Source organism: Mus caroli, chromosome 7, assembly GCF_900094665.2.
Source record: "Mus caroli chromosome 7, CAROLI_EIJ_v1.1, whole genome shotgun sequence".
Classification (NCBI taxonomy): Eukaryota; Metazoa; Chordata; class Mammalia; order Rodentia; family Muridae; genus Mus; species Mus caroli.
The window spans coordinates 113,930,102-113,952,539 of NC_034576.1; the positions used below are offsets into that span (position 1 = coordinate 113,930,102).

General features: G+C 44.6%; 1 protein-coding gene across 1 annotated transcript in view; it reads right to left on the minus strand.

Moving 5' to 3' along the window:
- Positions 1-22,438, minus strand: part of Galnt18 (polypeptide N-acetylgalactosaminyltransferase 18) — a 311,123-nt gene that overhangs the window by 168,199 nt on the left and 120,486 nt on the right. The gene's annotated exons all lie outside the window — the stretch shown is intronic.

Below are 22,438 nucleotides of genomic sequence, written 5' to 3' on the forward strand. Positions count from 1 at the left end.
GGGTAGGGAAGTGGGGGGCGCTATGGGGGACTTTTGGGATAGCATTGGAAATGTAATTGAGGAAAATATGTAATAAAAATATTAAAAATTAAAAAAAAAAAGAACATCACATGGGAAAGAGTCATGGACAATGACTTAAATAGCTGCTATAAAAGACTTACTCTTGGGACAACTGGCCCATCCTGTCCATAGACCATCATCTATCAATGCACAGATTCACCCACTCATGAAGGCAGAGCCTTCATAATCCATTCATCTCCCATAGCCCCCTTCTCAGTGCTGTTGCATTGGGCCCTGAATTTTCCACACTAACTTTTTTTGGGGGAAACATTTAAATTGAATACATTCTAAGAAAGGAAACTGAAGTTCTGAGAAGTTAAATATTTCATGTAGAGTTACCCAGTAGGCAAATGGGATCTCATCTCTGGATTATGTCACTCATGGTGTCTCCCAAGCAGTGGGACTATTTGTCTCTTTAGCTCCTAGCCTGCTCTGGCTCTAACCAGATGTCTTTAGACAAAGCTGCTTTGTAGCCTGACCCTCTTTATATGCAGCCCAGTTGTCCTTGGTCACAGAAGGCCCAGCAAGAAGATGGCTCTAGAAGGAGGGGGATATGGCTGAGCCATTAGGAGAGTCATATCAGTAGAAAGCCTCCCACAGGAAGCAATTTGTACTTTATTCTGGGTTTACTTGTAAGATAAATAAGCTGCTTCAGAGTGCATAGTCAGGAGGAATGGGTGGTCTGTCTCACACAAAGAACAGCTGATGGCATCTAATTCTGACAAGAGGCCAGGGCATAACCATCTGGAGACTGGCCATGCTTCCCACTGTGCTGTGGTGCCCAGCTGGGGCAGAGGGAGGGATGGCCAGGGTCCAGGGCTACTGCCTGGCTGTCAGACTCCCCAGTTCAGGGCAGGCCTAGGGCTGAAAGGGGCAAGCAGTCACATGGGGAGAGAGAGCGTCAAGGAGAGTCTTTCTCTATCCTCTCTCTCTCTCCCTGGTCTGGGTATTTCTCGGAGTTTCCCTTCTATGTTTTTCAGTAAATCAAACTGAGATCATTTTAGGAAGGGGACAGTCAGAGAGCTATGTGGCAATGAAAGGACCAAACTGACTGAAGTTATTCCTGGGTGATAGACCTTAATGTTGCACAGAGAAAGACACTGGTATATGATAGGGAAAATGCTCACTGAGCCCCTCTTACACAGGGTGGAGGAAAGTGGGATATGCTTGTTACATCAGAGTATCCCATAGAATAAGGATGACCACCTCCATTTCTGTATAAGGAAATATAGGCAGGGCTGTGTCAAGCAATGGATTGTACACCAAGTATTGGGGAAATAGCTCAGTGGGTAAAATGTTTGCCATGAATGCAAAAGGACTTGAGTTCCATTCCTAAGACCCGTGAAAAAAGCCAGACACACTGGTACACAATTGTAATCTCAGCACTGGGAGGGTGGTGACAGCCTGGCTGAAACAATTGAGTTTTGGTCTCAGTGGTAAGAGACCCTGGCTCAAGGATCAAAAGTGGAGAATGATCAAGGAAGATATACCCAATGTTAACCCTGTGTATTCATGTATGTATATGTGTATGCATGCTGTCCTGCATATGTGTGTGTGTACACACACTAATATAACATACACATGCAGATGTGGGGGGCTAGGAGTAAAGAGAGCCACCATGCTCCTCTACCCTAATCTGTCCCCTGCGTCTACTACAAACCTGCCACCTCACCAACCCATCTCACCACAAGCAAGATGCATTCAACCCATCCACAGTATCCAGAGGCCCAGAAAAGACACAGAACAAAACAGAACATTATTATATTGAATAAAATTAAACAGAACTCAATAGGGCTACTGTCACTTATTTAACTACCTCAGTACACAATACTCAGAGGCAAGAGCTTTGGGTGGGTAAAAATTTATTTATTCAGCAATCAAATAAAAGTGCTCTGGGCCCAGACTGCACTCCAGCATATAACTTACTTTTATAAATACAAACCTAGTCTTATCCAACTGTTTGAGAGGAAAGTTGTCTTTCAATGGAGAATCTTCATTTCAGCATAAAAGTGTCTGAGTTATTCACCAGAGATGGGAGAGCTGATGACTGCTGTATATTTAGCACTTAGAATGCCTGAGGATTCAGAGGGCTTCCTGCAGGCCTGAAAATGGACCATGTATACACAAATGCTAGGTGAAGTGTGTAAGCCTCACTTGCAGCATCGTGAGTATTGCCCTGAAAAGGAAATTACAAGGACAATGGCGGCAGGGCTATCTTATTGCAAAATGAAAATGTGTCTACAGGTCAAGAAAGAGAGAAACACATTCAATGTTCTTCTAACTGACCATCTATCACATGCAAAGCTTCTTTCCTGGGTATGCAACATCTGCTAGAGGCAGCAGATACACTTGCAGGGTACACTTTCTATGAGTAGAAACAGACATTTGGTGAATAAAGCAGAAACCTTGTGCATTATAGTCTGTTACATAGTAGAGAGGCACAGAGCGAAACTACTGCTTAGACCTAGTGGCTAACTCAGGTCAAACTTTGCTACATCAACAAGGTTTTAAAACTGCCAAGGGTTCCAAGGGCAGAAGCAAGGCTTTGGAGGCAACAAATAAGCCCAAGTGATATGATGCATGTGGGTGTGTGGATGAATGAACAGACAGATATATAATATACAGAAGGCTGTAAAAAAAGACTGGTGACCAATAGATAATATGATAGGTAGGTACATGATAGATAGATAGATAGATAGATAGATAGATAGATAGATAGATAGATAGATAGATAGATAGATAGATAGATGAAACAAAATAAATAGGTGATGAATAAGAGATAGATAAACAGATAGATAGATGATAGACAGATAGTTAATGAATGTGGTAGCCTGAATAAGAATGCCCCCATAGGCTAACATATTTGAATGTTTCATTCTCCAGTTGGTGAAACTGTTTGGGAAGGTGTAGGAGGCATGGCCTTCTTGAAGGAGGTGTGCCACTGGGGCTAGGTTTTGAAGTTTCAGAAATCCACACCATTCCAATTCACTTTCTCTATGCCTCTTACTTGTGGATCATATGTAAGTTTTCTCCAGAGCTGACCTGTGAGCTCTGACTGCCTTTCCCCAGCACGAGGTTCTAGATGTAATCTAAGGCAAATGTTCTCATGTGTGGTGACCTCCCCCGACACCATGCCCAGATGTCCTGCCTCACATACCATGAGCACTTCCCAGGCAAGTTAGGCACTTATGCTGCAAAGAAGCAGAGAGGAAGGGCTGACTACTTTCCTGCATGCACATTCAAATTTCTCCCACTTCCTTCTTATTTCAACAAAAAGAATAAGCATGTGAGATCTCTGTTTTACTCCCTTTTCTTCTAATTCTACTTGGTGTCACGTCGCTCAGGCCTCTACCTGCATAATATATCTTGTTATCATACTGCAGTCGCTGCATCTTAAGTAGCTGATAATTATCATATTTCTAGAGCCTGTTAACATGCACTTTCCCTGGCAAGATCCTACTCAATCTCCATGTGAGCCATTTATTTCATTTTTTTTTTTGGAACATCACAGGTGGGTGCTCAGTGGAAAAGCAATCATTAATCTCATTAAAACAGCAGGGTGAGTCCCTGAGAGCACATCTCCTGACATACTCAAAGTGGAGACTTGCGGCTCCCGAGACCCCCAAGTTGAGTTTTGTTCCTTTTAGACATAATGAGTGGTAAAATCCAAAAACATACTTAAAACAAAGACTTTGGAGCTTGACCCTAGGCTGCTAGATGCTGTTGCTAGTACTCACTTCATGGTACTGTTAGCCAGCACCAGAAAAGCAATGTGGACAGCTGCACCTATCTGGCATTTGTATGTGCGTTTTCTGATGTGCCCCTCCAAACAGGTTAGCATTAGAACAATGGGAACATCACTGGGTGTGGTAGAAGCAGAAAGTGAATAATTCAGCAGTGGATCAGTAATTGAGGTTAATGTGCCCTATGAGATTCTGTCTCCAAAGAAGACCCGGGGTGCTGAGGATGCAGTTCCATTGGTAGAGTGCTTGGCTGAATTGCCTAAAGCTCTGGGTTGGATCTCTAGCATGGTGATGTAGGTCTGTTATCCAAGTACTTGAGTGGGGAGGACAATCAAAAGTTTAAGGTTACTCTCAAGTAGCCTGAGACCCATAGGACCTCATATCAAAAGGAAGAGAGGAAAGAAGGCAGGGAGGGAGGCAGGAAGGGAGGAAAGAAGGAAGGAAGGAAAGGAGGAAGGGAGGGAGAGAGGGAGGGAGGGAGGGAAGGAGGAAGGGAGGGAGAGAGGGAGGGAGGGACAACAGAAGGAGGGAGAAAACTGTGAAATTGAGGTAGAGATGTGTCTTAGTGCTAGAATGCTTTTCTAACATATGCAAGAAGCTTGGCTCAACCCAGTACTACACAAATCAAAACAGGAAAACACCACTGACCCCCCTCTCCCCAGTCCCTGGAGCCCTTCTACAAGAGCCACCTAGAATAATGCACACAACCATTTCCAGCCTCTTCATAGAATTCCAAAGCGCTCCCAGTAACACTCTCTGCAGAGGTTCAAGAGTGAGCTGGGGAACCATGGTTTCCATGGCTTGCATCACTCTCTAAGATCAAGCCTCCTCTTCCTGCCAGGCAATGAGAAGACTCCTGCCTGCAGACAGGAGTTTGAACACTGTGAGCAGAAGCATGGCCTTCTCCCATTAACCCTCCCTTCCTGTCCCTGGGAGTCAAGGAGCTCTCAGTACATCAATTCAAAATGTTGGCCTGCTAGGCTCATGGAATCAAGAAACCAATTCACCCAAGTCCTGTCCCAAACCAGCTGATAGCTCTATCTCAGCACTCACTCACTCACTGCTCTGTGAGAGGCAATGGGGTGGGGGCAGGGCATCCTAGCATTAATAAAAGCACAGAGAAGTGACTCTTTATGCATATGCATCATGCCCCCCTGAGATTCAGAAAGCTCACATACCAAGATACACTGACACAGACAGGAGAGAGAGAGAGAGAGAGAGAGAGAGAGAGAGAGAGAAGACCCTAAGTTCTGTCCTAAGTAATATTAAGAATCAGGAAGCATGAACCCCCTTGGGTACCCAGGGCTAATTGGACACATTCAGAAGGGAGAAATCTCTTCCAGAGCCTATAAAATTAAAGGCAATAAATAAGCAAATAAATGTGTTTCCTCCAATCTGGAGGTGCCTCCTTTATTAGCTCATAAAGCACCACTTGGCTTGCTGGCTCTGCTATCGACAGCTCAGAGACAAGGCTGCACCATCAGCCCGCTAATTGGAATATCCTTTTCTTGGGAAACTCCTTTATAAAGGACCGGGGTTCAGCGCTCACTATCTCTTGGCAGAGACTATGGTTCAGTGATGCTTAGATACTTAACATAACTATTGCATGGCAGCTCAGGGAGGAGGTGACAGATATGGGGGAGGCAGACTCCTAAAGAAGCTGAGCCAGGGAAACACTAAGCTTGGGATCTTCTCCAAGGCCTTAACGCACAAGATACCCACGTGAGTTTACAGACCACAAGGACATGAAACTTCAAAGCAGATGGGAAACTGACTTGCATTTCTCCTGACTGAGTCTGTCCAGATTACAGACAGGATTTGGGAAGAAGATTTCTGAGTCTGAATCCTTTTCCTCTCCTGAGGAAGGTCTACCTCCCACCCTGGACCCACTGGGAGATGGGACAATAGAACCTTCTAGAAAATGTGTGTGTTCTGAAGTTGGGGGGACACATGAGTCTGTGCTTGATGCACATCCAAGATGAATGACCCACTAAGCTCCACTCCCATGACAAAAACAAACCAAGACTCCCAAAGGAATGTTTTAATAGTTATCCTGCTCAAGAGGGCAGCCTACTAGGACAAGTGATGGCTTCATGAGTGTCCTTGAGGTGCCACTGCAGGGGCAAGAACCATGGCAGGGCTGGGAACATCCAGTTCAAGGGAAGACTGCTGCTAGCAGGAAAGTCACGTCCACTGGCTCTGCAAAGCATCTCCAAAGATCACACAGGAGTAGAATAAAAGGTTCTTTTTAGTTCTTTTCCTTCTCTCTACTGCGCATGTGTTCACATGTATGTGGATATACATGGGGGAGTGCACGTGTGCAAATGTGTGTGTGTAGATGCCAGGCAGTGACCCCAGATGTCATTCCTCAGAGGTAATCTACCTTGCTTTTTGAGATGGGATCTCTCACTGCACTGAAATTCCTCAAGGAGGCTAAGCTGACTAGTCACTGAATGCGAGGGAGCCTCCCATCTCTGCTTTCCCAGCTACCTTGCCCAGATTTTCATATGTGTTCTGTGGATCAAACTCAGATCCTCACGCTTGCACGGCAAGCACATTACCCACTGAGCCATCTCCTCATGTCAAATAGATGCTGTCTTATTTTGCATCCATCCTGTGACTTATTCTTGTCACAAATGTAAAAGAAAGCCACCATCTTCTCTGAATTTCTGCTCCATAGAAGTGGATATTCCCTCCTACGGATCACACTTAACAGCACAGTGGCATCCCAAATAAAGATGCCTCCTTAAGGTCCATCCAGAGTCTTGATGGGTTGAAGGACTTGAGACAGTAACAAAGGGGGAAACTTCACTCCATATCCCTGAATTATTTCACAAGAAAATCCTACAATTAAGAACAGATCGTTTAGAACCTTGCACACTGCCTAAGAGCAAATGCTTCCATTCCATTGGGTCTTGATATCATCTTCCTTATAATAAAAGGAACAGCTTTGTGCTCTGGGCAAAACAAATGTATATTTACAGCTATTTATCTAGATTTGCCAAGATAATTTGAGGATATAAGGAAGATCCTAAAAGCTCTTAAAGACGGAAGGAAAATAGGTCACATATAAAGGAGCAAAGGAAAAGAAAAAGAAAAAAAGAAAAAAGCCAGATCATAAAAGCAGTGCTGAGAGCTTGAAGGCGGTGAATCAGCACCTTCCAGATTCCAAGGAAAATTCATTTTCAGCCCAGAGTTCACCAGGCAGTTCAACTGTGAATGGAGAATAAAGATATTTTCAGACAGATAAAGACAAAAATACATATTTCCCATGGCCTCTTTCCTGGGAAACTCCTGGAAGACATGTTCTTACAAAAGAAGGAAATAGAGCAAAAATGGAAAACAGGGGATTAAAGCCAGAGATTGCGTCCAGGGGCAAGGATAAGGGGCTTCCCATGATGAAGGCATTCTAAGTCTTGAGTGGCAGAACAAGGGCAGTCCAGGAACAATCAGGCCTGCAGAGCAGAAGGATCAAGTGCTTTGGGAAGCACACAGAAGCAAATGGATTATGTGATACATCCAAACATTTGGAAAGTATATCAAAGTTATAAAGCAGGTTTGACAGAGCACATAGGAATACAATGAAGACTAAATGCTTACTTAATCTTTTTTTATATAGAAAGAGCAAATGTGAGCGTGGCTAGAGGGTTGCCTGTTGGTCCTCAAATCCATCCCCTGCTCTTCTTGAACCTATGTGAGAGGGTGCTGGGAGCTGACTCCTGCAACCTCAATGCTTGATTCCCTCGGAATTTAACCACGGGGAGGCACCTTTAGGAGAAGATGAACAGGAGGAGGGGATAGCCAATGTCCCTCCCCCCACTTACTTATAGTTTCTCATGGTATCTCCCATAAAGATGCAATCTTTTTCCAGCCTGGACTCCTAGAAAAGCCTCCTGCTGGATGGCCTTATGGAGTCTGGGAGACCTGCTTCCCATTGGCTGGGTATAGTAGCTTAGGTATAGTAGCTGCTTTCTACAGTTGCTAAATTCTAGTCGCCTCAACTTCCCTGGTATGGCTTTTCAGATCCTCCATTACTAATCAATCAATTTAAATCCACTCCCACCTGATTCATAAAGTAATTTCTGTTTTCCTAACTGGACATTGCTCTGGCCAGGAAGAAATTTGCTCTCATGGGAATTGCCTCTAGAGTAAACAGGGCTCTCTCGGCCGGTAATCCAGATGACTTACACTAGTTTAACCTGGAGTATGAAAACCAGGGTAGAGGAGGGGTGTGGTCAAGGGAGGTTGAACATAGAGAAGCTCAGGCTTCTTCTACCCCAGTAGGAGGCCAGGACGCCATGCCAAATGCTAGTGGACCAGGAAATAGGGATGTTAGCATGTTCTTAGAACTGTGACACAAATATGAGCTGATGGGGGCTGGGCGAGTAGGAAGACTGTGATGCAACAGAAAAGCATTTTATGTCATTATAGGTTCACTGAAGTTTGAACCATGTCTAGAATTATCCTAATGAAATCCCAAATAACTGTAGAAATGATTCAATGTGATAATCTGAGGGATGCCATTAAACTCATTAATTCATAGTGAGTTTTTTTTTCCTAAGCTGGCCTCTGCTCCACTCAAAACCAGGTCATTGATTTATCTGTGATCTTGGGAGCCTGTTCTGGAAGCCTAGAGCCAGTGGACCAATACAGTAAAGGACTTTCAAAGTAAGCTGAAATCAACCCTTTCCTCCCTAAGTTGCTTTTGGTCTTTACCACAGCAATAAAAAACAAACTAGGACAATGACTTCTAGTTTGAAACGGAATCTCTTAGCACAAGTCAAGGGTTCGTTCTGCATGTGCACATTGAGACTAACTCTGGGACCAGATTTGATTGCACGAAGCAAAGAGAAGACAACCAGGCAAGAGAGAAGAGCAAGACAAGGAAGGAGAGGCATATTGGGAAGCATGGTTTGCATAGCCAGCAACGTGAACAACCAGATGAACCCTGCCAGGGAAATTAGATGTAGGGCACATGCCTCGAGCACTCTTCTCTCTAGAGTAAGGGATCTGGGGGTATTTATGCACTATCTCCTGTCCATTGTCAGTCACTGGATGCTAAGGGGGATGGATGTGAATTACTCTGTACTCTGGCCTCCCCTAGAAGAGGAGGTACCTGTGGGAAGAGACATCTAAACAATGCAATGAGATGTTGGTGCCAACAAGTTGAACCAGGGGGTGCCGAAGGAGTGGATTAGGTAGATTATCATTGGAAAATGTTACCATCCCCATGTGCAGCCTCCTTATCAGTCTAGGGAACTAGGCCCATGGCCATGTGAGGTTCCAATAGGATTGTAAGTGGAGGAATTCTTCCCAATATAACTTAAACATATCTCTTTGATATCTACTCCCCTCACAGACTTAGTTACCAATCCAGGTTCCCAGCCCACTGTGTTCTCTCTGTCCAGAGTGATTATTCTATATTCCTATCTCTTGTCTATTATGTGGTGGCCTCCTAAGAAGAAGGACAATATTCTTCACAGCCCAGGTCCATGACAAATGCTTCACACTAGGAAAAACTGACTTCCTACTAAGGCCTTCAATACATATAATGCAATTTGATAAATGGTACCAGGTCATATCCTGGGTTTTGAGCCAATCACTACTTTCATGCTCAGTCATCCTCTACCAGCTGTGCAGGCCTCATGCCACTGACACATCTGTTCTGGGCACTTGGTTCTCCCTGGGGCTATGCCTTTTATATTCATAGAGCCAGGCTATCAGAATGTGCCATCGTGGCTCACAGACTCCTGAAGCCAATAGTTAGGCAAAGAGATACCAATTGGAACACATTCCAGTTGGACTGTTCTGTGAAGGACATAGTTAAGGGCTAGGAAAGTGAGGGGTGGCATACTTGTCTCACTGAAGCCATGGGGACAGTGGTAGAAGCCTGGATTACCAGGAAATATACAAGCTGTCTTTCTCTTTGGAGGCCCTTGCCCTGTACTAATGGGAGTTTGGCAGAATGGTTACTGACTAACAATGGAGTTAAAGACTGTCCCAAGTATGCTAGAATGAGTTTCCTGCACAAAAAGACCAGTCCTCAGCGATATCAGAAATTAACTAAAACAAGATCAAACTTGCATTTGAATGGAAGACAGGGACAGAAAGCCCAAAGCAGACATTTAGTGTTTGAGATCTTCTTACCTGTTACTGACATATCCCCAAAATCTGAAGTGTGATCAACAGACCAGCAGCCTGGGCTCTCTCTCGTAGCTTGTCAGAAACACAGATGCTAGTCTGACATTCATTTGAAACAAAAATCTTACAGATCTCAGGCTGGTCCTGAATTAGCTATGTAGCTGAACCTGTCCTTGAATTCTTGATCCTCCTCCCTTCACCTCTTAAAAATGTTGGGACTATAGGTGTGTGTCATTATACCTAGAGATAGCCTGCAATTAATGAGTGTCCAGAAGGGGGGGCAGTGAGCGGGAGGCACTTAGCCTTCAGGCAGACCCATTTCACTTCTTCATAGATATCTTCTATCATCCATGAGATTTGACGGCCACTGTTGGTGCACTTCGACACTCACTATTGTGTCCCTGAGAAGGGGACCTTCTAAGCTTGCACTCTCCCAACCCCTACTCCCTTATCTTGAGCTGCCCTTCTTCTAGTTCCATTATCTCCAGGGAGTCCCTTCCCAACCCCTCTGGGCTATCCATTGCCTTTTTGTGGTCCACCCGGTGTCAGAATAGTATTCATCCAACCAAAGCTCTGCTTGCTTTTCCATCTCCCCATCACATTGGGAACAGAGTGACCGGCTACTTTCATGTAACCATCTGCCAGTGTTGACATAGAACACTTTGCTGAAGGCAAGAATGCTGGCTGGATGACCCTCTAGTGGTCAAACAAACCACAATTCCAGAGGAACCAGCTGTCAGAGGATCTGGTACAGCTCTGGCCTGTTAAAAAGCTCTGGAAGCTAAGACTTGGGGGAAGCTGAAGACAGGTCAATATGTCAACCTGAGACCATTATAAAATGTACATTTTTATTTTCTTCATAGAGACAAGATCCTGAAAGGCATAAGGCACATGAGCTGGCCCTTAGTGACCATAAGGAGCTGCAGGAAGGAAGGTGATGGGGGCTTTTAACAAAAAATAAATGAGTCCAATATCTGTGGGTGAGTTGATATTTAGACTCCTTCCCATGTGTGCTTGAAAGGCTGATTAATGAGCCTCTAGAACAGAATCTGTGAACCATGTGAGGGCAGATACAAGTTGCAGGTTGGAGCAAAGTAGTCATGATAGGGCAGGCTGGGTCTGGTGCATAACCTCCACCTGCCAGGAAACTGCACCTACTGTGCACAGGAGTTGAAACACTATCTGCAGTCAATACTTTCCAGAAGTTAGTGACATGACTGCTATGAGATGTATCTACACATAAGGAACCAGAAGCTGAGAAGAGTTGTTAAAACTCTATATAATGTCCAAAGGTAGAGCTGTTGCGTACCGGACTCAAGATGCCCATCTGAGGCCATCTGCCTTCAGGGCAGAGCTTTGGATGTGCAATAAGCCCTCCACTGACCTGGAAACCCAAGACTGGTTTTGAGCAATCTACTTCTTTTAAAAAAATAGCCAGGTGAAATGTTAGGAAAACACCCAAGGGACTCTGGGCTGCTTTCCAATGAGCACAAGAACTCCAGTTAGGTCTTGGAGAGTACAGACTTACAAGAACAAGAGACATTAGAAAGTCAGGGCTCAAGCAAGGTGGGGAATCACACTATGATGCCCAAGTGGGGAAATAAGCTGAGACCATGCCCAAAAGAAATTAGAAGAAATTGCACTGGGGTAGGGGCTCTTGAGAGCAGAGCCCACAAAGCAGTACATTTTAATCCAGGGCATAAGCTCAGCTGCAGCAGCTGGGTGTGGCCAGGGTTAGGAAGACTACCCTGACCCTTCAGCAGCTGCCATGCCTAGATGGAATTCTGGCTCGGAGACTAGAGCCAGGGCTCTACCAGATCTTGGGCAAGCCACTCAGCATCCCCTGGTTCCTTACCAGTGAAGAGAAGACCATCTTCATAGCTGGCTTAAAAGATAAGCTAGAATGACCTTTTTAAAAAAAAATTATGTCAATGGCTAGCAGTAGAAAGAGACATCTTTGTAACATTAGTTGGATGTCAACTGGGCGGCAGGAGAGAGAGCACCCTTCCCTACCCAAGAGCAAGGCTCCAGCTGTAACCTAGACAGTGGATGAGGAGAGTAACTGACCCTTTCAGGCTCAGGATCTTGCTCCTGAGAATTCAAAGCTAGTGATGGTGAGTCCAGCAAGATAACACCAGCTGGGGGTGACCAGCATGGCCATAACACTTCACAGGGAAAGGGGTTAGCAGAATGTTGGCTTCTAGAATCAATTACACTTCTTTGGGAAAGCCTACTACTTCTCTGCTGGTGATTGTGGATAAACTGTTGGCCAGCACAGTGAGTTTGTCGTGCAACCTGGTCTATGGGAAGACAGGAACTCAGAGGTCAGAGGTGGCCTTGAGCCTCCAAAAATTATTAGAATTCACAGGTGACATTTTGCATAGATCTGTAAGAGTCAAGTGGGCCCACTGGCACTGTACCATACCTGTCAGATACCTGACACCATCCCAGGTACCTTATATGTCTGGCACTTATTGTCTTCTTTCTCTCTGGTATTCATTTCCAAGGTTAGAGAAATAACTCAGTAGTAGAGGGCTTACCTAGCGTGCACTTGCACAAGGGCATGGGTTCAATTTCTAGTAACACACACACACACACACACACACACACACACACAGTTTTCACAAACTTCTCTTTCTGTCACATACCTATATGAACATCAGAAATCTACTTCCTACCCCATCAAGACAATCCCACTGCAGGGAAGAAAACACAGGGAATGTGGTTCTTTGGCTTTTGTGAAATGAGGGACATTAAACTCCAATGACCTTGTGTGGCAACTCTGCTTCTGTCAAGAAGGGACAGAACTAGGGAATAGATCTAAGAGTCAAATAACTCCCAAAGGCCTTTCCTCATCTTCTTTTTTAGTTTTTTAATAATTCATAGCACTAGACAGGCTGACGACGTATTGAAAATGGTTCCTCACCTGGAAAGCACTTATTACTTACAGTGTGCCATCTTTATTACATCGATACTGACATTCAACACTCAATAAATCTCCATGCCCTCCATGGAGAAAGGCTGACAGCCAACAGGAGCCCTGCATTTCTCAGCCTTCCAGGGCTGGTTTTGGTTTCAGTGTGATGAAATACGCGTGGAGACCTGTCTGCATACCCAAGGCAAAGGGTGAATAGGAAGGACTGGTCCCCGGAAGCCTTCCTCAAGCTTATGGTACCTTCTCCAGCCTGGCCAAGCCTCCATGGTTACTCAAAGAGGCTGATATACATATAAAAAGATAGGTTGGTACAGTAGGCTCATTAAGGGAGCACAGATCCTCTGGTTCCATGCACTATTACCTGACTGACGCTGTGCACCACAGACCTTCCCTATACTATGTCCTGTGTCCTCACTTTCCTACTGCAATAAACCAATATACTCCTGGTCTCTGAGACTTTGTTTATATGGTAGCCTCTAATGTTGACTGCCAGATGCTCCCCCAAGCCAAAGTTCAATGCTTCTACTCATATGAAGTTGTCATTGTCCTCTATGAAAAAGTCCATGGGTTTCTACTCTGAACCCATCTGAGCCTCTCGCACAATGCAACAGGACCCATAACTGTCTAATCTCGGGGAGATTCTACAGAGCAGAGTAGACCTTACATATTGCAGTATCTAAGTAATGATCAAAAGCCTGTAATCAAAACATAATAAATAAATGAGGGAGTGAATGAATGAGTTGTTTTTCTCCCTCTCCTCATACATTTCGTTCTACTTTTCCTTGCCACCTCTCCCTTTTTCTGGAAATTATTTCCTCCCTCTCTGATACCTTGTTTTGCTAAGTCATTGAAAGAAGAGACCATGGTCATTAAAACTTTGGGTTCTGAAATCAAACAAACTTGTCTTTATCGCTCTTATCGCTCTAGCTTTAAGAGTGGCAACGGTGTGATCTCTTACCGTCTTTGTGCCTTTATCTCTTTACTCATATGATACAGATGATCATATGTAAACACCAAGCAATTCTGAAGACAGAGTGAGGAAGTACATGCAAAGTGTAGGACTCTACACTCCACCCACTGTAAGGGGCCAGAGCCATTCCTATATGGAATTCTCTGCCCCGGGGATGAGAATAGAAATAAAGACACTTGTAAAGTCAAGAATGATAGGGTCTCAGTGCTTAATCCATACCCTTGTCAGCCATGTCCTGAAAAGCCATGCAGATGAGTTTTGCTTCTCAGCCTGAATCTCTCCTCCTCTATAGGACTACAAGTATCTTCCTTTTCTGGAACTCATGTGGATCGCTGCCTCAGCAAATGGCAAAGGTCTCTTGGGCTGTGTAGAGACAGACACTTGCCTAGCCCATCCTCAGTCCCAACTTCATCCATCAGTGTGCATGGCTGGACAAGGGTGCAGGTCTCTGAAGGTCCCCAAGACAACAGATAAACCTGGAGGGTGACTCCTAGGGTGTTCCCAAATTCTGCTGCAGGATCTCATCTGGAACTGGCAACTGTTTGGGGCAAGGTACCCTTCTGGGGTGAACTCATACTTGGCATGCTAGACCGTCATTCTACCACTGAACCATATCACTTGCCCTTTCTGGATATTATTGATCTGCAGATGATCAGAGAATGAGCATAGCAACACAGAGATAACTAACAGGAACTCTGACATTATTACTTGTATCTGAAGCCTTTAACTTGGACAGGTATGTCACATACACCACTGGCCACATATGACTGCTGGATACTGTGCCAGACAGAGCTTCATTGCTCGAAAAAATTCTGTCTTTCTTCACACCTGCCAGTCCCCCAGCTTATATCCCTCACTGTGAGATCCTTCTATCCCTCACACCTTCCTCTCTTGCCTCCCTAAACCCTTCCAAGTTGTGTTCTTATTCACAGTAAATAATCAATCCTCCATCCACTCCCTTTAAGAAAAAAAAATCCACCACGTCTTTTCTCCAATGAAAGGTTGCCTTTTCAGCATTAATATAAGAGTACAATCATACTGCATCAATATTATGTAGCTTCAGGAAAAGATAACACAAATAAATTACACTCAGTGAGTAAGTATTAAGATCCCTTGCAAATGCTCACTCAGCCATGCAGCCTTTCAACTCTTTGGGCTACAAATAAAAACGACTGTTTCCTGCCCTCATTTGAACCTCAGAAACTGTGCTTCAGGGTCTCCTCACATGGATTGCTGGTAAAGCCTGAGACAATCAAGAACTATGCTACAGCTGAGGCAGGGGTATGAAAGTACTCCAGGTCCAACCTGAGAAGCCCATCTATCAAGCTCCTCTTGCAAGCTCAGCCTTTGACCTTTATTCTCAGATCTGGATTCATGGCTCTTAGGCAAAGAGACAGAAGCAATCAAGAGCAAGGTCCTGGCTTCCTTGGGCACTCCCCTCCCACCCCTGTTGAAACTCCTGAAAGTCACATGAACAGAGAACAAGGTGATGGAAAGGTCCACAGTCTACAGGATAACTGGGTTGGGGAGTAGGACAGCATGGTGGTTTAAGTCTTAGCTCTGTGATGAACAGCTGGAGAGAGGACCTGGCTCTCAGTCTCACAGTCTAAGACATTGCCCAAAGAAGATAATAACTGTTCCCACTTGGTAGGTTTTATTAGTTTCCTATTGCTGCTATAACAAATTTCTACAAGCATAGGGATGTGATCTCACTCACATTTACTCCCTTCTAGTTCTGGAAGCTGAACATCTAAAGAGGTATCATTGAGTAAAGACCAAGGTATCTCCAGGGACTTATTTCTATTTCCTAATCTCCCACTTATACAAACCTCTCACACTCCTTTACTCATGATCCTCTTTCTCCATCTCTGCTATCAGCGAAGATGGCCTGCATCCTTATGTCACTGAGGTCACCAGGTTCTTGCCTACCTCTTTCCTTTTTTGCATTCCCATTGGAACCATCCATATAGGTCAGGATAACCCTCCCAACCCAAATGAGCTCATTAGCAACCAAAATGCCTGTTTCTACATAAAAAAATATACCCACAGATCTAAAGACAAGGATGTTGACATCACAGGAGACTCCCATTCCTCCTGTCATAGATGCATATTTAGAGAATCAGAGAAGCTGTATCTGGCCTATAGCAAGTGTTCAATAGCCACTGGAGATTTGTGTATTTGTTCTGAAGTCCCTGGGTGAATTCATTGTCCTAGCTTAAAGTTTGTAGTGGATCCAGTCTGATCCATTTGATCCAAACTTCCTTTTTCCTGGAACCACTTGGGGACCTTCTAATGGTAACATAGTCACTTTTAAGTATGGTATAGCTCAGCATATGGGCTCCTGAGAGGCCATGTTTGTCCATAGAGATGAATAAGTCCAAAGGTCAGCTTACCCAGAAAACAAGAATATCCACCTCTTTGTTCTTTATAGGGGAAGCCCCCTTGCAGGACTCAAGGTCAAAACATGCCTTGTCCTTGGCCATAGTGGCACTTCTCTCTAGAGAGGTGGAGCTCTTGCTCGGTCAGTCCCAGAAAAAGACAAGTTTCTAAACCCATTACTGCAATGTGAGAGGGGTTCTAGGAAATATGAATATAGCACAAATGTGGAAGGAAGACTAGCTGATGATTTTAATACTAGGCATAGCCAATTATTGAGTTATTGCTATGTGCTAGGTTCTGGGGTGCAAGTCTCATGGGATATATCAGTTAAGGCCCATAGCAGTATGGACCAATGAGCAATATTATGGGAGTGATTATCACAGGCAACCATGTGTGGGTAGAAACAACCTACTGTGAGCAAACAGAGGACAAAAAGAGATGTGGATTCCTGATGTCCATCCTTTAACTATGGTGGTGACTCTTAGCTAGAAGCATACTGGGAAACTCATTATTCTAAGCTGAACTTAACTGAGTTGTATGGGAAGGGCCTTTCATGAAAAGGATGATGTCTACCTGTATCCATAACTGCCCATGCTAATACACACAAATATATGATCTCCATGGCAGATCTCTAGGAAGAATGAAGGCGTATTCCACCTGGCTTAGCATGATAGAGCCTGGGAGTTAGGTCTGCTTTGTATGCCAAGACACTGTCACATGGACACTGGTGACCTTAGGGAATCATGATTAGTTCCCTGTGCTCTGGCTTCCCCTTTGTGTAAATGCTGGTGCTGTGGACAACATCAAACACTTGTATCACCGTGTGCCATAGGCCAGGCACTGCTCTCAACAGGCCAATGAGAACGATAGTACTGTCATCATATTTCAAAAACCAAGGAACAGAGAGTTAACATAAAGCAGCCGACTCCAAGTCATAGAACTGTTGGAGATTAGCACTGGTTCCAGCCTCAGGAGTAACCACTGCTCTCCACAGCCACACAACAGAGCTGCTACCATTCATATGTGCCTCCTAGAAGCATATATAAGGAGTTTGCTGAGTGTTCTAATTAGCTTGAACTGTCAACTTGACACACCCCAGGGTCACGTGAAGAAGTCTTAACTGGGAGATTGCACAAATCAGATTGGCTGGTGAACATATCTGCAGGGGGTAATCTTTACTATTAATTGATTCGGGGGGAGGGGATCTCAACTCTCCATAGGTGGCCCCATCCTTGGGTTATGTGGTCCTAGGCTACAAAAGAAAGTGAAGCATGAGCAAATCAGAGAGCAAGTCAGCAAGCAGCGTTCTTGCTGATCTCTGCTTCTGATCTCATGATCTCTGCTTCAAGACCTTGCTTGAGTTCCTTCCCTGATTTTCCTCAATGATTGATTATTACCTGGAAGTATAAGCCCAATAAATCATTTTCTCACCCGAGTTGCTTTTGGTCAGAGTATTTTATTCCAGCCACAGAAAGGAAAGTAGAATGCTGGGTAACAGCCCCCCCCCCATCATGAATGGATGAATGCTTTTACACTAGGAGTGGTGGGGTTCTTTGAGAAGGAAAATCCTGTTCTGTGACTCTCTTCCCAGCCCTCCTTGTTCACATGCTTTCTATCATGGGAAGCAATAGTAAGAATCTCCTCACGCGCATTCCTAGAGTCTGAGATTCCCAGCCATTAAAACTGTGAGATAACAAATCTCTGTGTTTGAAAGACTATCTCATCCCCTGTATTCTGTTACAGCAACACAGAATTGACTGAGGTAACAGCTTACCTCATAAAACTATTGTGAATTAACGACTTATCTATGCAGTGTGTGTGTGTGTGTGTGTGTGTACTGACTCATATATAGTAAGATTATAGTAAGTACTGATATAGACTAACATGAGCGAGTAGAGAAATGATGGTTGCCCAGTTTTAGAGCAGCCAAGCATAGCTCAGGGACTTACAGATTAAATATAGGAGCTTCCAAATGGCCAAGGGAGTGAGCAGAATTACAAGGGAATGCAAGTCTTCAATGGGAGTCTCTGACTTACATGGTAGAGATAGCCCTGTCTATCATAGCAGATACATCTGAGAATGGTGTCACCTTTGGTTTCTCCATGCCATGCAGTATTGGTCTGGTTCTCTCTAAAGAAACAGAGGGAGCTCAACCTTGACAGTTGTATTTAGGGGAATCCTGCATGGCACAGTCAAGACTGGATAATAAGCCCAAAGAACTCAATTATATCCATACTCATTGGCCCTTCAAGCCCAGCCCCCCAGTGGTAGACTCTGGCAGGTACAGGAGTCTTAAGTGGAAGGAGGACAACGTGTGTCCACTGAGGCAGGGAAGCCAGATCTAAGGCTTTGCAAGTGTCTAGAGAGAGCCAACAATGTCTGTTCCATCTCTGAGGTCTCTTTTACTATGTGGGACCACTATCACCAGGAAGGCCAGAAGCCAAGCACGATGGGTGTGTATCATGCACCTTGTCCATACAAGGGCTCCCCATTTTTCCTAATCACCCCCCAGAAAGTTCTCTGTCATCCCTGAGCTCAAAGCAACTCCATTGTAAGACTTGGCCTATGAATCATTATAAGAGCCAGATATCAGAAAGCCCCACGATCACCGTAGTCTGGAGCAGTAACGTTTGCAAGCACAAGTTCCTCCTAGACCTCATCCTGGGCTCACAGCACCAATCCAGTCACAGAATGCAAAGGACAATTAGCCCTGCCAGATGGGGGGATGTATTGAGAAACTTCTCCCAGGAAATAGCCAATTAAAGTCTGGGTTTTAAAAAGTCTGATTGATTTGCTCAAAGGAGCAAACTCCAGGCAGCAGGAACTCTTCGGCCTTGCATCTCCCTGTTTCACAGATCTGAGCCCTGGTGCATCCAGTTTGCATATGGCTCTGTGTGAAACCTGTTGATAATCTCTCCGCTTTAAAGCACTGGCTGGGCATTGGCAGGCGCACAGCTGTCTCACTGTTCAACACTATTTCACTTTACCCTGTCACCCAGACTGCCAGAGGAGGTGGAGAGCAAAGTGCTGGGGCAGTGGGTTGGCCACGTTGGCTGGTGCAGTTGACATCATGGAGCATGGAGGGTGACACTACCCCCTAGCAAAGCAGGATGGTCTCACATGGCATCCATCCACAGCCAGGCTGAGCTGGAGGAAAGAAGCCTGCCTGTGGCAGGCAGATGGGACTGGCAGAATGGGCAATGAAAAGCTCATCTCTTGAAGAAGGAAAGAGTACCTCTGATCCATTTAGCATTGACTCCAAATTTGATTTTTAGATTCTAAAATGAATAATATGTGATGCTGTTTTATTGGTTCAACCAGAATTAATGAGTAAATGAAAAAAAGGAAAGAAAGCAAAAGGCCCTTCAGGGAGAAGAAAATCATTGCAAATTGCATCCTAATGTTTGAGCAGCACCAGGCACGCTGGCGTCGGACAGAGACAGAGCATTTTATCCAAGTTATGTCCTCCGATGTCCTGCCAGCTTAGTGCCAGGCAGCGGGCACACAGAAAAGAGAGGACACTAGGTGATTTCTGGGTCAGTTACTTTCCCATTCTGGCCTCACACAGGGCAACTCTGGTCCCAGGCATCTGCCTGTTTTGAAGCCAACAGCTACAGTGCCACAGAAACCAAGGATGTTGCTTAGAGACTGACTCAAGCCAGTAGCAGAGAGAAGTTCAGGGCTCGGAGCGCATCTGCTGGGTCCCAGGGCTTCAGGGGAAAGCCTGTTTCCATCCCTGGCTCTCAGGTGGATCTCTCTGTCTTTCTGTCTCTCTGTCTCTCTGTCTCTTTCTCTCAGTCTCTCTGTCTCTATGTCCATCTCTCCCTCTTTACCTCTCTCTGTCTCTCATCTTTCTCTCCCTCTCTCTCTCTGACTTAGATCTCTCTCTCTCTCTCTCTCTCTCTCTCTCTCTCTCTCTCTCTCTCTCTCTCTTTCTCTCCTCAGTTACTTCCTCAGTTACTATAAGTGGTCCAGGCTAGTTTCCAACTCTCAGTGATCTGCCAGCCTTAGCCTCCTGAGCACCGACTGTAGGAATGAGTGTCACGTGTTCACATAGTGTATGTAGGAGGTGCCACTGTCAGTGTGTGGAGGTCATAGTACACCTTTGTGTAGTCATTCTTTCCTTCTACCTTTACATCATTTAGAGATTTTAACTCAGGTTATTTGGCTTGCATTGTAAACTCCTTTATCTACTGGGCCATCTCACAGGCCTGGATATACTATTTTTAACTTAATGATAGTTGTAGGGATAATGTTGTAAGTCTGTAGTAAAATCTCCAGTACAACATTATACTTAGTTAGTGGATGTTGGTTACAAAATGGAAATTTTTTTCATCTCTAGCTCAAAACTATTTTAGAGGAAACCCAGGAGGAGCATTCATCATTAGGTTTTCCAGTTGATTACCACAGTTGCTGGCCAGAGCATCTAGCCTACTGGGGAAATACCAGGCCAATGAGAGTCTGTATTAAAAACAAGGTAGATGACATCTGAGTAATGACAGCCGAGCCTTTCCTATAGCTATCATATACACATGCACACATGTGCACGCTCATCTGCATACAAACATGCACCTAAACACATATGAACATACTTATACACACACATCAGAAAAAAACAAAACAAACAAACAAAAACAAAAGAAAGCCAGGCAGCAATATAAGGAAGCTAAGCTATTGAAATGATGCTAGGCACTGGCTGTGTTCCTTCCCCATCATCTCCTTCTACTACCCATGTGACCATGACCATCTGTTAGTCCCTCTGCATTGTCACTTCCCACATCCCCTAGGAATGATAGCCACACTGATCAAGGTTGCCATGTTAAAGACGGGTTTGTGTCCTGAGATGCTGAGTTCAAATTCTCAATCTCCCCTACTGCGGTGCTACCACCCACCGTGGAGTCAGCCTATTGGGAGGTGCCTCAGAGTCATAACCATAGCCATTCTTCACATTCTGCATCCTACTTCCTCCGGGAAGCCACCACGCACATTTCAGAACTACCATGGCCTTTGTGTTCTGTTGGTTTGGATCTACCTAAGGGAGAATTTGTCAGCTTTTCCACTTCTAGACACCATGGACATAATGCCCACACTCCTCAAGTGGGGCCACTTCCACTGTGGCTGTGTGACTGAAATGAATCCAGCTCATGGTGCCATTATTGAAAGTTGGTTTAAGACTCATATTCTCATTGGAGGAGAAATGTTTTGATCATGCACCTTCAATCACCATCATCCATCGGAGAGTGTCACAAATCAGATACCAATGGCCACCAAAAGAAAATGTAGTGACTGGAGTTAGAAGCCAGTGTGCATGGTGTGGTCTGAGTACGTGGATGCTTAAGATCTGACATGAATCTTCAAGAATACTGTAGTTCTGCTGGCCAAGGAGGGGATGAAAGTGTCTCAATAAGCTATAAAATCATATCGTAAATTTAAAAAATCCCATCCAGCCAAGAGAACTGAATCAGAAGGTATCAGAAATCGGGTCAGTAATTTGTCAGCTGTTTGAAGTTCTGAGCAGAGAGCCTGGACTTGGTATTTCAAGTTTTAGATTTTCTATCTTGATTCCTAGAGTTCACTCAACAAAACAAAGAATACCTAGCAACAAAACCAGGGCGGCACTACAAAAGACTATGAAGAACACAGCACTGCCATCTTCCAGAACACTTCCCCCACCTTCCCTGAGATCCCCAGCTTGCCTAAGTGTGAGATGCTTTGCTGAGTGCACGCCCTCTTCCACCATATTTCACTATCCTAAGATACCGGTCCTATCAGTACCCCTGTTTCACAGACTCAGGAAGGTTACTTAATCCATGTAAGGATGCACAGCAAGGAATAAAAGCCAAGAACTCACTCTGTGCTTCTCCGAAGGATGGAAGGATGAATGGATGGATGGAAAAGGTTCTCACAAACACTTCCCACATTCTTCAAAGCTTTGTTTAAAATACAACGGGACTTTCACTTTTGTTTTTAGAGTACTATTTATTAGCTTTTGTACTCAAAGCCGTAGCCTTGTTGATAAGATATTACATATTTAATACAGTATGCTGCTGCTGTGCAAATAGAAAAAGTTATGTTTAAACTCCTAGACCAATATGGCCATTAACTTAAGAATAATGCCAACTCAACCCGGTGAACTGGGATACTTTTTTCCTAAGTTGACAGTAGGGACTTTCATTCTTACTGAATGCATTTGATTGACAGAAAGTTACC